At 41.2% G+C, this 16,948-nt stretch overlaps 1 pseudogene; it reads left to right on the forward strand.

Annotated features, from left to right (window-relative positions):
* Positions 1 to 10,991: 10,991 nt before the first annotated feature.
* LOC128318533 (long-chain specific acyl-CoA dehydrogenase, mitochondrial-like) lies at positions 10,992 to 15,071 on the forward strand (annotated as a pseudogene).
* Positions 15,072 to 16,948: the final 1,877 nt, after the last annotated feature.

A 16,948-nucleotide genomic window follows, 5' to 3' on the forward strand; every position in this document is an offset into this window, starting at 1 on the left:
GTTTCTACGTAGAACATCCAAGGGTACAACACAGAGGGAAAACCAAAGATCTCTTAATTCAATTCAATTCATTTTTATTTGTATAGCGCTTTTTACAAAGGTCATTGTCTCAAAGCAGCTTTACACAAACAAAAGTAAAGTGAAGTGTGTGTGTGTGCCGTCTCTGATGAGCAAGCAGGGCGACGGTGGCAAGGAAAAACTCCCTGAGATGGTGATAGGAAGAAACCTTGAGAGGAACCAGACTCAACAGAGAACCCATCCTCATATGGGTTTACACTGTAGTGTGCGTGTGTGTGAGCACAATGTGTGTTGGTGTAGTCCATGGAAAACAGCTGAAGCGTTTTCGTGGCAGTGTGAAGCATTGCCGGTGGACAGGTCCAGAGTGAAGGGGGGGAGGTCTGGATCACCGGCAGCTCAGGAGTGTAGCTCGGCAGAAGGAGAAGGAAAGTGGTTAGGTACACTCACAGTCACCGTGTGGAGATAAAACTCAACATCCACGAGTCCCCCAGATCTACTCCTTTGATAAAAACACTAGTCGCTAAATGCTAGGTTAAATAAATAAGTCTTCAACCTCGACTTAAACACTGAGACCGTGTCTGCTTCACGTACATTAACTGGGAGACTATTCCATAATTTTGGGGCTTGGTAAGAGAAAGCTCTGCCCCCTGCCGTGGTTTTGGCAATGCGTGGTACTGATAGACAGCCTGCATCCTTAGAGCGAAGTAGGCGCGGCGGAACGTAAGGTACTAACATATCGCTTAAATACTACGGAGCGAGACCGTTTAATGCTTTATAGGTTAGGAGTAATATTTTAAAATCGATGCGGAATCTTACTGGGAGCCAGTGTAATGTAGATAAGACTGGCGTGATATGCTCATACTTCCTAGTCCTAGTCAGGACCCTCGCTGCTGCGTTCTGAACTATCTGAAGCTTATTTATGCATCTAGACGAGCATCCAGATAGTAAAGCATTACAGTAATCTAATCTGGACGTGATAAATGCATGGACTAGTTTTTCAGCATCACTTAGCAAAAGTATATTTCTAATCTTAGCAATATTTCTGAGGTGGAAAAATGCTAACCTGCTTACATTATCTACATGCGCCTCAAATGAGAGATTAGAGTCTATAATCACACCGAGATCTTTTACAGTTAGACTACTTGAAACAGAGAGACCATCTAAAGTAACAGTGTGATCTCTAAACTTACTTCTAGCGGCTTGTGGTCTCAGTACCAGAACCTCTGTTTTTTCTGGGTTTAGCAGGAGAAAGTTGCTTAGCATCTTAATGGTTCCAAATGTTCTAAGGGTGAACACTGATGCTCCAAGATCAAGATCTGACTAGAGTGATGAACACTAAGAAAGTTCTCAATGTCTTGGACCCTGATTCCAGTTCATTCCAAAATGTTCCTCAAAGGTTATAGTTAAGGGTTCTTAACTCCTCAGAAGGGGTTCTACATGGATCCATGTCATAGGTAGGGTTCTCCATTTTCCACTCCATTTGCTATTCAGAAGTTATGTGAGAGTTACGTGTACAGGGGGCGGAGTTTGGCATGTCTCTGTTACTCACAATTCTGAACGTGGACTTACACGCATGTTTCTGGCGTGATATCGGCATGAGGAGTGAGGAGCAGTATTAAATCCAGTGCTGCTATCTGACAGTTTGATGTAACCACAAAACTGAAATGTACATTTTAGCTGTAAATACACTCAAAAACACTATGGAATGCACTTAATTGTTCGGAAATAAAAACAGCTGATTGGATCAGAGAACGAAGGTAAAAGCATTCAGTTTAGACACATGCATTCAGTTCCATTATCTTAAAACACACACACTGGGAGTGAGAGAACCAAAAGCAGGTAATCAGGCTTAGCTAACACCACCCCCTGCTGTTCAGTAAGGAAAAGGACTCGTGCACGAGTTTGTGGTGTGTAATGGAGCTTCAGACAGGAAGAGATCAGCACTGAGTAATCAAACCCCAGAGGTCTGTTCTGATTGACACATAACAGCCAAACACTTCCCCACTGGATATTCGTACATGTAGCCCCTCCCACCATGCAGCTGCAGACACTGAGTGCCAGGACCAGAGTGGGATTTGAACGCAGGATCTCTGGGTACAGGTCTAATGCTCTACTGATGGAGTTAAACACAGATAAGAGGACCCAAAAGAGGACCCAAAAGAGGACCCAAAAGCAGAGGCTGGTATAGGAGTAGGTAGAATGGTTTAATAGGGGAAGAGCAAAAAATGACAAGGAATGTCAGCAGGGTGACTAGTAGCAAAAGGCAAAAAATCCAAAAGGAAAAAAAAGGGAAAAAACCAGGCAAGCAAAAAACTCAAACAATGCAACGCTCAGAAGACATCAAAAATAAAACGGCAGAATACAGTCTGAAACCTGACACTGAGAGGATCAATTTATTCTGCAACTCTGATGCCCTACAGAGAGACACAGAGACAGAGAGAGAGAGAAAGAAAGAGAGAGTGTGTGTCAAAGTAACATCCACATGAATGCCAGGACCCGAGGTTTCCCAGCAGAACATTGCCCAGAGCATCACACTGCCTCCGCCAGCTTGCCTTCTTCCCATAGTGCATCCTGGTGCCATCTCTTCCCCAGGTAAACGACGCATAAGCACTCAGCTGTCCACATGATGTAAAAGAAAACATGATTCATCAGACCAGGCCACCTTCTTCCATTGCTCCATGGTCCAGTTCTGATGCTCACGTGCCCATTGTAGGAGCTTTGGGTGGTGGACAGGGGTCAGCATGGGCTCTCTGACCGCTCTGCAGCTACGCAGCTCAATACGCAGCAAGCTGCACTGCACTGTGTGTTCTGACTCCTTTCTATCAGAGCCAGCTTTAACTTTTCAGCAGTTTGTGCTACAGTAGCTCTTCTGTGGGATCAGACCAGAAGGGCCTTCACTCCCCACACGCATCAGTGAGCCTTGGGAGCCCATGACCCTGTCGCTGAGTCACCGGTTGTCCTTCCTTGGACCACTTTTGGTAGGTACTAACCACCGCATACCGGGAACACCCCACAAGACCTGCTGTTTTGGAGATGCTCTGACCCAGTCGTGGATCTTGGATAATCGATAATGGATCTTTCATATTCATCTTTTTCATACTTCTAGGTTTATGAATAGTAGAAAGTGTTTCAAAGCTCTCAGTGATTCTGAATCTGTGTTGCTTTAAGATCATTTTCCTGCTCCTATGGATTTCCAATTGTATTATTTCAACAACATCCATAATCACGTTGTGACTTTATTATCACAAAAATGAAATATATGTGAAATAAATGAATAAATAGAAAAAAGATAGATTGATAAAGTAAAATATAAAAGTAAAAAACTATTTAAAAGGTTGTTGCACCACTCCACACTGAGTGATCACTTTATAGGTACTTTTAGTATTTATCTACTTTAAAGCTATAGCTAATAGGCTGCCATACATTGCACAATTTTTATTTTGCTTTATTTAAATATGAAATCAGTGTTTGTCCTATTGAAAAAGTATTTTGCTGGTTTTAAACAAAGGGTTGGTTATCTGCAATAGTTTATTCATGACTCATATAATTGGTCATGTGTGTTATTTATTACTCCTAAGTGGAAGGGAATGAAATTTCCTACCATCTTTTCCGCTTTTCCCCCCTTCTGTGTCTGGTTCAGTCTGGAGGTCAGAGGTGACGTCTCCTTTCCCTCTCTCTTCATTCCAGCAAATACACAGGCTTCTGCCAGGAAAAGAGAATATCCATAAATATAGCAATACAAAAAACAGATTAGCTGGATTCAATGACATAATTACTAATGAGACTCAAATTATATTAGCTTTATCATCACAAAATATGAAATAAATAAAAAAATTTTAACAATTTTTATTGGCTTGTGAACAATAAATAAAATCGATATAAAAATATCATATGGGTTTCCCATCAGTTAATAAGCATACTGTTATCAAACAAATTAGAAAATGGTTAAAAGGCTCAACCTGGTGATAAACATGTCACATAAAACCTTCTCACAGTGTGGGAGTAATGCACACGCTCGTACCTGTAGCTATAAAAACCTAGTTTCAAAAAACACATCAATGGCTGAACCACAGCCGGCATCTTGTGTTAGTATTCAGAACCTGAAAAAAAAACGGCACACAATTAGTACTGCAGTTTTACACCATAATTTGCTATGCAGTACAATTAATGTAGTTTAACTAACTGCCATCGTGTGTAACTAACCGCAATCGTGTGTAACTAACCGCCATCTTGTGTAACTAACTGCCATCTTGTGTAACTAGCCCCCATTTTGTGTAATTAACGGCCATCGGGTGTAACTAACTGCCATCTTGTGTAACTAACAGCCATAGTGTGTAACTAACCGTCATCTTGTGTAACTAACCGCCATAGTGTGTAACTAACCGCCATCTTGTGTAACTAACCGCCATCTTGTGTAACTAGCCCCCATTTTGTGTAATTAACGGCCATCGGGTGTAACTAACTGCCATCTTGTGTAACTAATCGCCATCTTGTGTAACTAAGTTATTGAGCCTCAGCTAGCAGCGAGCTAGTGTAAATATGTAATAATACTGATAATAATACTGAGAAATGGATCAAAAATATAAACAGAACTTTTCACACCTTTTAAGACTTACAGCCTCTAACAAGACGTTATGATTCAAAGCCAACAAACTGTTAAAAAAAAACTGCTAAAAATAGATTAAATGTAGATTTTAACTCATATCAGCTAACTGTGCTAAGCTAAACTAATCTCTTCAGTAGCATGTTAGCTAGAAAGCTAACATATTTTATTGGGAAATAGGTGCAATTTTTTTATGGTGACGTAAACCTTGAGCTCTATGCCAAATATAATTTGTAAATTTCACTTCGATTAACTTTTATCTACAACTCCGCATAATTCGCATCACTTTTTAAACAATTACACACCTTATTAATGAAAATAGTGCTCCAGTTAGGATGGGACAGTAGATGGAGCTGTGAGAGAGAGAGAGAGAGAGAGAGAGAGAGAATAAGCTTGTTTTCCTCATCTAATGCTTCACACATATTATTCTTAAAGTTAACACCTAACTCTGACACTGGCTTTTATATGGAAAAAATAATAATTAAGTTCTTTCTTGAGGTATTAATTTGAATCTTCTGACACACAGTTCTAATGAAATATATAAAATAACATATATATATTTTTTGACATCATCATTGGGCTGTGGTTCAACAGGCCTCCGCTTCTTTGCTGGAACGTACTCTTCATCATCAGTGCTCATCTCATCATCATCACTGGCCACCTTGTGAACCTGTTGACCTTGACCACCCTGTGCCTGAGCAATCATTTCTTCAGCCAGCAGAAGCTTGAAGTCAAAATACTGCAGTCTCTCCTTCTCTGGTCTCCCAGAGACCTGGTGGTCTGACTTGTACTCGATCCAGCTGTTTGTGGCTGCCAGGTCAAAGAAATGCAGGACCGTACGGATGGTCCGTTTTCTTGTGCGGCTTGACATCGGGTAAAAGTTGATCATGCGGTCGCACAAATCAACTCCACCCATGTTTTTGTTGTACTCAGCCACAACAGCAGGTCTAGGCACAGTTACATGGCACTTCTCTTTTGCTGATGATCTCAGGAAGCTGTCCTGGGGCTCTATCCCATGGAGACTGGAGGCCATCAGAATTGCCTTATTGTCCTGCCACTTCGTCACTGCAGCCTCTGATGGTTTTCTGACAACCATTTTGGATGCACCTTTTCCTTGTTTTTGTAGTTTGGTGTCATCTGACATCTTTGACTTGCACAGTGCAGGGATTCTATTTTTCATAATGGTCCCTGTTCCCAGGAGACCATTTGCTTTCAACATATCCAGTACTTTGATAGAGGTGAAATATCTGTCAAAGTACAGGTGTGTACCTCTTGGAATAGACTGTGCCATCCAAGCGACTGCATTCCCTCCGATTCCCAGCTGCTGGTCAGTGAACGTATTCCAGCCCTTGTAAACTTCAAAATCCAGCACCAGACCATTGGGACTGGCAAGCACAAATGCCTTCAGTCCTGTGGGATTTGGTTTCCCTGGCACAAACTGCCGTACAGGACACCGACCTGTGAAGGGTATCATCTGCTCGTCTACACAGGCCTTCCCTGGTCTTGGCAGATTGAGGCAGCCTTGTTGCACTCTGTTTAAGAGAGGTCTTACCTTCCAGAGGGGATCATTCTTTTTCTCCTCTGCAGAGACATCAAGATCATTTGTGAGTTTGATGGACTGCCTAATCTTGAAGAATCTGTCTCGACTCATTGAATTGGCTATAACTGGGACCCTCGTCTTCGCCGCCCAGTATGTCCGGATCCTAGGGTATCCAAGGCATGCCATGTACATATGCCAAAGAAGGTTTTCAGCTCCTCTGGAGTGGTTTTAAGGCTGCCTCCAGAGATGAGCACCTCCCGCTGGTTTGTGTGTTCCGACATTTTCTCAAAAACCTGGTCATCTATGTACTGTTTGAAGTAATCAGAGGGCCTCCAGTCTTGGTGGTTGTGGCCAGCATTGTCTTGCACACTGTTCTCCTCCACAACAGGGTTGAAACTTAATTGATAAGGAAAGGAGAGGTATAATTTAATGAACTTTTAGCAAATGTATTATTAATTAGATCCGGTACCAACACGTCTTCTTAAGCAAATAGTTGGAACCGTAACTGAACCCCTGCTTAAAATAGTTAACTCCTCACTGAGCAATGGGTACGTTCCAAAATCACTTAAATTAGCTGTTATTAAACCACTAGCAAAGAAACCAGACCTTGACCCTAACGACTTAACTAACTATAGGCCGATTTCAAACCTTCCCTTTCTATCTAAAATACTAGAGAAGGTAGTAGCGCAGCAGCTAATTTCATATCTACAAAGTAATAATATCTATGAACTTTATCAGTCAGGTTTCAGGCCCCACCACAGCACAGAGACAGCATTAGTCAAAGTAGTCAATGACTTGCTATTAGCCTCTGATCGGGGTTGCATTAGTCTATTAATTTTACTCGACCTTAGCGCAGCGTTCGACACTATCGACCATAATATCCTTCTTCACAGACTGGAAAAGGTCGTAGGAATTAAGGGCTCAGCCCTCGACTGGTTTAGATCTTATTTAACTGATCGTTATCAGTTTGTAGATTTAAACGGTGACCACTCAGCACGTTATCGAGTAGAATATGGCGTTCCGCAGGGTTCAGTCTTAGGCCCACTGCTTTTCACGTTATACATGCTCCCTTTAGGTAACATAATCCGTAAACATAATATTAGCTTCCATTGTTATGCTGATGACACACAGTTATACGTCTCAGCTAGGCCAGATGAGAATAGCCAGTTAAAGAAAGTTGAGGCATGTGCGATAGACATAAGAGACTGGATGCTAAGCAACTTTCTCCTGCTAAACCCAGAAAAAACAGAGGTTCTGGTACTGGGACCACAAGCCGCTAGAAGTAAGTTTAAAGATCACACTGTTACTTTAGATGGTCTCTCTGTTTCAAGTAGTCTAACAGTAAAAGATCTCGGTGTGATTATAGACTCTAATCTCTCATTTGAGGCACATGTAGATAATGTAAGCAAGTTAGCATTTTTCCACCTCAGAAATATCGCTAAGATTAGAAATATACTTTCGCAAAGTGATGCTGAAAAACTAGTCCATGCATTTATCACGTCCAGATTAAATTACTGTAATGCTTTACTATCTGGATGTTCGTCTAGATGTATAAATAAGCTTCAGATAGTTCAGAACGCAGCAGCGAGGGTCCTTACTAGGACTAGGAAGTATGAGCATATCACGCCAGTCTTATCTACATTACACTGGCTCCCAGTAAGATTCCGCATCGATTTTAAATTATTACTACTAACCTATAAAGCACTAAACGGTCTCGCTCCGCAGTATTTAAGCGATATGTTAGTACCTTACGTTCCGCCGCGCCTACTTCGCTCTAAGGATGCAGGCTGTCTATCAGTACCACGCATTGCCAAAACCATGGCGGGGGGCAGAGCTTTCTCTTACCAAGCCCCAAAATTATGGAATAGCCTCCCAGTTAATGTACGTGAAGCAGACACGGTCTCAGTGTTTAAGTCGAGGTTGAAGACTTATTTATTTAACCTAGCATTTAGCGACTAGTGTTTTTATCAAAGGAGTAGATCTGGGGGACTCGTGGATGTTGAGTGTTATGGTGATCTGGTGTGTTTGGATGCTGTCTTCCTCACTCTCGTTAGTCACTCAGGTTTGTGACGGCAGAGTGACTGTATGCCTTACATATCAGGGATCTCTCACGTCTGTGTTTCCCCCTGGTTCTCCTTTTAGTTATGCTGTTATAGCTAGTCCTGCCGGAGTCCCCTGCACTCCTCATTAAGTTTTATCTCCACACGGTGACTGTGAGTGTACCTAACCACTTTCCTTCTCTTTCTGCCGAGCTACACTCCTGAGCTGCCGGTGATCCAGACCCCTCTACTCTCTGGACCAGATGAGCATCACTCCTGAGCTGCTGGTAATCCAGACCTCCCCCCCCTTCACTCTGGACCTGTCCACCGGCAATGCTTCACACTGCCACGAAGACACTTCAGCTGTTTTCCATGGACTACACAAACGCACATTGTACACACACACACACACGCACACTACAGTGTAAACCCATATGAGGATGGGTTCTCTGTTGAGTCTAGTTCCTCTCAAGGTTTCTTCCTATCACCATCTCAGGGAGTTTTTCCTTGCCACCGTCGCCCTGCTTGCTCATCAGAGACGTCACACACACACACTTCACTTTACTTTTGTTTGTGTAAAGCTGCTTTGAGACAATGACCTTTGTAAAAAAAGCGCTATACAAGTAAAAATGAATTGAATTGAATTATATAAATCAACAAGGTCAATAGCTTGCCAAGCCAAGCTTTTAACTGATTGTGTACTGTACATTTGTGTGCGTGTAACTTCAACTAAAAAGGCTGTCATTTCCTTTTCTAGACACTGTAATAATAATACATTTTATTTATAAAGCACTTTACATTTTAAAGAAAATCTCAAAGTGCTACAAAAAACAGAAATTAAAACCAGCTGCCAACTGAGATTAGCACAGAAATTTAAACTATATTAAAACACTTTTTAAAAAGGTACGTTTTTAAACCCCTTTTAAAACCATCAGTCATTTGTGGAGCCCTCAGATGTTCAGGGAGGGCGTTCCACAGGCGAGGAGCAGCGGCGCAAAAGGCTCGATCCCCAATGGTGCGGGTATTAGTCCTAGGGGGGAGGAGACGATGAGTGTTTGTGGAGCGGAGGGGACGTGCTGAAATCTGTGGGGTGAGGAGTTCTTTAAGGTAAGTGGGGCCGATATCAATATCAATATACTTCAGAGCCCTAGCTTACACATTGCTTCTTATCCATAATGGACAGTGGGTGTCATCACTTTGTCCCTGCTCAGGCTCCTCAAAAGATGATATGTCCTCCTCTGAGCTTTCACCTTCCTGCTGTACTGTCTGGCCCTCCTCTACCTCATCTCCTGACAGCTCTATATCTGAATCCCCTTCCACAATTCTAAGTAAAATACTTTCTGCATCACTCAGCCCTCTGCTTCCTGAAGAATGGAAATTGGTTTAAAACAGGAGTTAGTAAGCCCTGGTGTCCACTACAAAGGACATTGAATAAAAGTTATGTTTTGAAAGGGTTAAAATTACTGTACATTTCTGAAATCTTACAAAATTGAAGTCAAGACACTCATGTGGAAGAACAATTTGATTATTAGCAAGAGAAACATAATGTCTGCAAAAAATTGATCATTTACCTCCCTTGGTGCCATAAAATGTGGAAGCTGCAATGGCTGCCATTCTGAAAAGAAAGTCTGTGAGCTCTGTTAGCCACACGCCCACAACTGTGGCATCACTAGAAAGCCCAGGATGTCCTCTTGACAGCACAGTAGGACCCAAAAAGATTGCATTAATTGTGCTTGACTTAGAGGTATCAGACTCCTGTCCCCCATGGAGGACAAAAATGAATTGTTGGGTCTCAGGAGGATATAGATGGTTCCGGCGGAGGAGCTGAAGGACTCGGTGCACATGAACCACACGTTCCTCCAGCGAGCTGCTAAAAATCAAAATGTCGTCTAGATAGACGAAGGTGTAATGATTCAGCGTCTCCCGGAGGACCTCATTAATGAACCGCTGGAAGACCACGAGGGCGTTCTTCAGGCCAAAGGGCATCATCAAATACTCATAGTGCCCAGACGGCGTAATGAACGCAGTCTTCCACTCCTCCCCTGCCCTGTTGCGGATCAGATTGTAGGCGCTATGTAGATCCAGTTTTGAAAAAATTTTCGCCTGCTGCAGGCGCTCAAATGCAGAATTCATCAAGGGCAGTGGGTGCCTATCCTTCTGCGTCACGGCATTAAGACCGCGGTAATCAATGCAAGGGCGCAGATCCCCTATTTTCTTCTTGACAAAAAAGAACCCCGTCCCCACAGGGGAGGTGGATGGGCGAATAAATCCCAAGAACAAGGTCTCTTTAATATAGTCCTCCATGGCTTGGTGTTCTGGGGGTGACAGGGAGAATAACCTGCCCCTAGGCGGAGCAGCTCCTGAGAGTAGGTTGATCGCACAATCAACAGACCTATGGGGCGGCAGTGTCTGGGCCTTTTGTTTAAAAACACCTCCTGGAGGCACGCGGTATAAATCTACCAGTTTCAAAATAGTTGGAGGTAGGGCGCGTGCTCCTTTGAGGCAGCTCTGGGAACACCTAGAGCCCCAAACAGAAATGGACCTGGTTGACCAGTCAATGTGGGGGTTATGCGCTTGAAGCCAAGGGAACCCGAGCACTAGGCACAGCTCAGGTACCCGAGTCACATAGAAGGTCAGGCGTTCTGTGTGGTGGCCTAACTGTAGTGTTACAGGTGACGTTTGGGTGGTTATGGGTCCTGAGCCTAATGGTCGCCCATCCAGCACGAAGACCGGTTTGGGATGGGGGAGAGGGTCCACTGGCAACCCTAGTCTCTTGACTAAAGTCTGATCCATGAAATTGCCAGCCGCCCCTGAGTCAGTGAAGCCCTGCAGACTGGTTTCTTTGCCATCTCCCCAAACAATGATGATAAAAATTTGTACAATTAAATTATGCAAAAAAGTGTTTAAATGACTTTTTTGCTGAGTATTAATTGAAAACAGTTTCCAGTTTTGCAAAATATAAATTATTCTCCTGCTATAAGTTAAAAAGCGTAAAGATCAAATGCTTTTTGCAGATCTGCATTACACTGTTACACTCTTATGTTCTTACACTGTTACACAGTTAAACTGTTACATCATTACACTGCTACATAGATAGATTGTTACACTGTTACATTGTAACATACAGTATTTACACTGCTACATTGTTATGCCATTACATAGTTACACTATTATGCTGTTACATAAATGTTGTTGATAAACACTATGTGAAAATGTAACTCTGGAAATATGTAACAAAGTAACTGTAAGTATGTAATGCACGTCTGCAAAAAGTCTTTGAACTTTTTTTTGTTCATCTTTTTCTAATATTACTGTAGCAGATCATCGATGTTCTGTTCTCCTGTGAAAAGGGTAACAGTTTAGAAGTGTAATATTGTAACAGTGTAACTATGTTAGAACATAAGAGTGTAACGATGTAACACAGGCCTGAATGAAGCTGTTCATCTTTATGTTTTTGATCTGAGAAAGCCTTTGGGAAGTTAGATCAGATGAGTTTTACCAAAATTGTGTAAAAACAACAATCAAAGCGCTATATTAAAAAGTGAAAAGAAACCCAGGGTGTGTTTAGCTGAAGTGGTTCACACCGCCTCTGAAGTCTGAATCTAACGCTGTGAGTAAAAAATAAATAAATAAATAAAATCATATACAAGGGTTTGATGTTTAAAAACTTGACTACCTTGTTTTACGAACATTTTAGTTAAGTGTGTGTGTGTGTGTGTGTGTTTACAGGTGGGAGAAGGCAGGCGAGGTCAGTAGGGAGGTCTGGGAGAAGGCGGGCCTGCAGGGGCTGCTGGGTATTTACACTCCTGCTGAACATGGCGGGGTCGGTGGAGACCTGCTCTCTGCTGCCATTGTGTGGGAGGAGCAGTAAGTAACTCTGTGTTACTGTCTCACTTTACCTCTCTCTCTCTCCATCTCCCCCCCTCTCTCTCTCTCTCTGTCTCCTGGTGGATCATGAGCAAGTAAGGAAGGTTTTCTTTGTCTAAGATGATTATAAGATGATTAGAGAGAGCTGTCATGATAGTGTGTGTGTGTCAAGTGGAGTTTATTTCAACCACATACAGCCAGTTAATACATAGTGAAACGAAACAACGTTTCTCCAGGACCAAGATGCTACATAAGACAAACACAGAACAACACAGAACTACAAGGGACTACATAAATTTATACATACATGCAGACACAAGACAGTACAATGACTACTGGGATAGACAATGGTCGCAGTAAGTTCCAGTGCAGCGCCGACCAGTACATAGTTCTGTTAGAATGTGAATCTAGTGAGAATAGTGCAAAGAGTACAATAATACAGTATAAGTAGCTGCAATAGTGTAAACATAAGAGTAGCAGCCTATGTACAGTATAATATAATACAGTGTATATATAAACAGTGTGTGTGTGTGTGTGTGTGTGTGTATACAGTGATCTGCAGGGAGTGAAGACGTATGCTCGGCGTGATGGCACTGACTGAATCCTCAATGGAAATAAGGTTTACACACCTGCTAAAATATTTTTCTGTTACGTTAACATTTGATTAAAGTTTAAAGTTTATAATCAAATGTAATTTACTGTCTCTCTCTCTGTCTCTCTCTCTGTTTTTGTCTCTGCCTCTCTCTGTGTCTGTCTCTCTCTCTCTCCGTCTCTCTCTGTGTCTCTTTCTCTCTCTCTCTGTCTCTCTCTGTCTCTGTGTCTCTCTCTCTCTCTGTCTCTCAGGTGTTTATCACTAACGGGTGGATGAGTGATCTGGTCATTGTTGTTGCTGTAACAAATCGTGAAGCGAAATCAGCAGCTCACGGTCTCAGTCTGTTTCTGGTGGAAAGCGGCACCAAGGGCTTCGCCAAGGGACGTAAACTGGACACACACACACACACACACACACACACACACACACAGTCATACTGGTTTTTATTATTATCACATTTTCAGCATTTAATCTTTATGTGGAGCTCCAGCTGAGGTTCGATTTTTATTTTGTGTGTATGTGTGTGTGTGTGTGTGTGTGTGCAGGACACAGCAGAGTTGTTCTTTGAGGATGTACGCCTCCCAGCTGACGCTGTACTGGGAGAAACTAACAAAGGTTTTTACTATCTCATGATTGAACTGCCTCAGGTACGAGCAACGAGGTTTCCTTCTTTCATTTTGTCTCTATCTTTTATTCTATGTCTTTTTTTTCCCAAAGGAGGTTTATTGTTATACCGTTGCATTATTTAATGCAATAATGTAAAACAATTTAAGGTATATAAAGAGCAGCACATTTAGACTCACACATACTTTCCCCTCCATTCTCTCTCTCTCACTCTCTCTCTCTCTCTCTCTCTCTCTGTCAGGAGCGGTTGATAATAGCAGCAATGGCTCTGGTATTTCTAATGATGGTATTTCTAATGATGTTCAGAGCTGTTTTTAGTTTTTTCTTGGCATTTAAAAAATTCAGTTCAATTCAGTTTTGTTTGTAGAGCGCTTTTAACAATGGACACTGTCACAAAGCAGCTTTACAGAAATATATCAATTCCGGATATAAATTTATCCCTAATGAGCAAGCCAGAGGAAAAACTCCCTGAGACAATGGAATAAAAACATATTAGACAGTTTATTATTCCACATAAATGATTTTTATTGATTAAAAATGATATCTCAGGTGGATTTTAAAAGATTTAATATATACAGTACTGTGCAAAGTCCCTTTTTTTTTAGAACAAACTTTGTTATAGATGTTTATTTTCTGACTTCTACATTATTGATTCAGTACAAAAACATTTTAGATTCCAAACATTAGTTTTCCGGCACAAAATGAAATGTTACAGAAACATTTTTGTATGTCAGTAAAGCAGCAGATTCCATGAGAGACACTTTTCAGATAAAAACATAATGAAGGCTGCTGGGTTTCGCTGCAGAAATAAGAAGCGAGTCGACAGTCAAAGTCTCCAGAAGAACTGTGGCTGCTTCTGCAAGATGCTCAGTAACACTTCCAGCTCATTTCCTTATAAAACTGCACACACTGCACCTCAGATACTGTTTTTTAAAAGGATCGTCACATCAAATATTGACTTTGTTTCATTTATTACTGTTTACTGCTCTTTATAGGATTTTTTTTTAATCTACAGCATTTCTTTGCATGTGCACAGTACTGTATGTGTATATATATATATATATATATATCCCTCTTGCCCTGTACAGACAGTTCAGCACAGATTAGCTGAGCTGAAGACGGAGATCTGTGTGGGTCGAGCTTTCATTGATAACTGTCTCCAGCTGCACAGTGAGAGGAAGCTGGACTCCAGCACTGCCTCCATGGCCAAATACTGGTCAGTCTCTCTCTCTCTCTCTCTCTCTGTGTATTTATATGCATATGAGTGATTTTCATGATGCTATAAGAATCAGGGTTGATTTGAGAGGGCATGCCATTCTCCTAATTAAAATCTTTGCTCTTGTAAAAATATGCCATAACTCCAGCCTGTACGGGTGAAAGAAATTTCATTTTTGTCTAGTAGAATTGTCGTAGTTTATTATTTCTGCAGCCTCACTGCTTCCTTTTCTATGTCACTGTATGAACAGCAGGGGGATGCCATTAGATAAACTTCATTCTGGGCTGAATTCATGATCTGACCTTTGACCTTGGTCATTTTATCCCATACACCAATCTAATCTAGAAATAAGAGCTCTATATATTCCAATCTAGACATTGTCACTCTATATAGTCGTTTAATCTAAATCTTCAGGACGATTTTCAGGATTTTTGTGCCGATGTGCTGATATGCGTCTGTCACACGTTCTCTTCCTCAGAGCCTTCGTGGACGCTCGTGTGCAGCCCATCTACGGCGGAACCAATGAGATCATGAAGGAGCTGATCGCTCGCGCCATCGTCGGACACAGATAGACGAGCGCTGAGCTGAGGGATCAGATGGATCTGAGCGAGACACGGAGAGAAGCTGGTTTGTGGGGTTTTTGTCTTTGGTTTGGTGACTGATCAGTGCCATGATGTACATGTAGCTAAGAAAAGCTGATCAAATAGCAAATAATACATTTTCTTGGAGTGACACAATTTTGACAATCATTTCTTTTCCTGTTTGGTTTGAATAAATTTACTTTATAATACACCATGTAATAAATAGATATGAAAAAAACTTGCATCACATGAAGGTTTAGTCACATGGTTAGACATATTTTAAATAACAACATTATATAAATTTTTATAGAAATTTAATGTAATAATCATAAATACAAACGATCTGTGTGTGAATTGGTGCATTGAGTAACAGGACCATGTCCTAAAAGGGCTCAAAAATCACCCTGTGCATATTTTACCTTTTAAATAATTGCACCTTTATCCATTTTGTGTTGTGTTGTTATTTGTGTTGAATGTTTTAAAACACAAGTAAAATTTAAAGCATTAGAAACGCAAAATGTTGCGACTCAGTCGATGCTCCAGCTCCATTTCACTCTCATTCAGCACAAAAGCAGATAAAATGCTGATGCAGTGCCCTTAAAAATATAATACTGACTATTCACTTTTTCAACTCTAATGGAGTTTAGAACTTAAACTTTAAGGACTTGGTTTCTAAGGGCTGTATTCAGAGTCAAAGACTTTATGTAGCAGCAGCAGATATGAAGATATAAAAAATATATAAGTATAAAAATATAACAGAGACACACCAAGAATGCACAAAAACACAAACACACAACAGTATTAAAGTGACCAAACTGCATTATTACACTGTTCCCATGAGATGGGGGGTTACCAACGATTTATTGTCCAATTTAGTACCAGAGATTTATTGTCCAGTTAAGTGGTGGGGTCTGCTGGGAGCAGTGCTGGTTGTACAGTCTCACAGCAGCAGGGAGGAAGGACATGCGATACCGCTCCTTCACACACGTGGGGTGGAGCAGCCTGTCACTAAAGATCATGAAGAAAAATAGACTGCCAGATTCTTCTTGAGTAGAAACGCCCAAGATGTTTTTTTTCTGGCAGTTAGGAATTCACACAAATTAATGAACATACTTGTCATGGATGGTTTGGAGACAGATGCAAATGCGGGGACTTTTATTAATTGTGAAACACATGAGAACAAGGGCTAGAGCTATGTAACAAAAACACAAACTAGACACACACGGAATCAAGATAAACATGGCACAGATGGAACGATAAACAACGACACTACTTACAGCTGCTAGAAAAGAAGTGCTATATAAACGTGACTTAAATACTTGTGCACATTGTGCATGAACGTGGTTCAGGTGTTCTACAAGATGTAGGTGATTTTATCATGCTTTTAATCTGATAAGCTAACTCGATTCACTCTCCTGTAAAGAAAACATGACCACAGTTTGAAGGATAATCTGACCAAGCACTTATCTGCTATGCTTACAGAGAAACTTTAAGTTCATTCATCATTTTATTCCTAAACAGTTGAGTCCTGGAGATAAACAGTGTCTCTGATTAAGATCCTCTGATGTCCGAATAGCAAGTCTGAAGTCTGTAGTTACGTCTGAGGTCTGAATAGTGATGTGTGTGATTTCATGATTAAATCATGACTGCGCTCTCAACTCAGCTCTGAGTACACCCCCAAATCTTTAATAAAGTGCCCTAAAAAGTGCACACTTACTCACTGTGTGCAGTTTTAATAACTTTTTGAGCATAAAAACATTTTTCTTTTCTATAGAGTAAGTAAAATTCTTCTGCTGGGATTCGTCCTCGACTGTGTGGTGATTATTAGTATGAAAATAACTGAAATATTTTCCATTAAAATAACACGC

Source organism: Pangasianodon hypophthalmus, chromosome 6 (assembly GCF_027358585.1).
Source record: "Pangasianodon hypophthalmus isolate fPanHyp1 chromosome 6, fPanHyp1.pri, whole genome shotgun sequence".
In the NCBI taxonomy this organism is placed as follows: Eukaryota; Metazoa; Chordata; class Actinopteri; order Siluriformes; family Pangasiidae; genus Pangasianodon; species Pangasianodon hypophthalmus.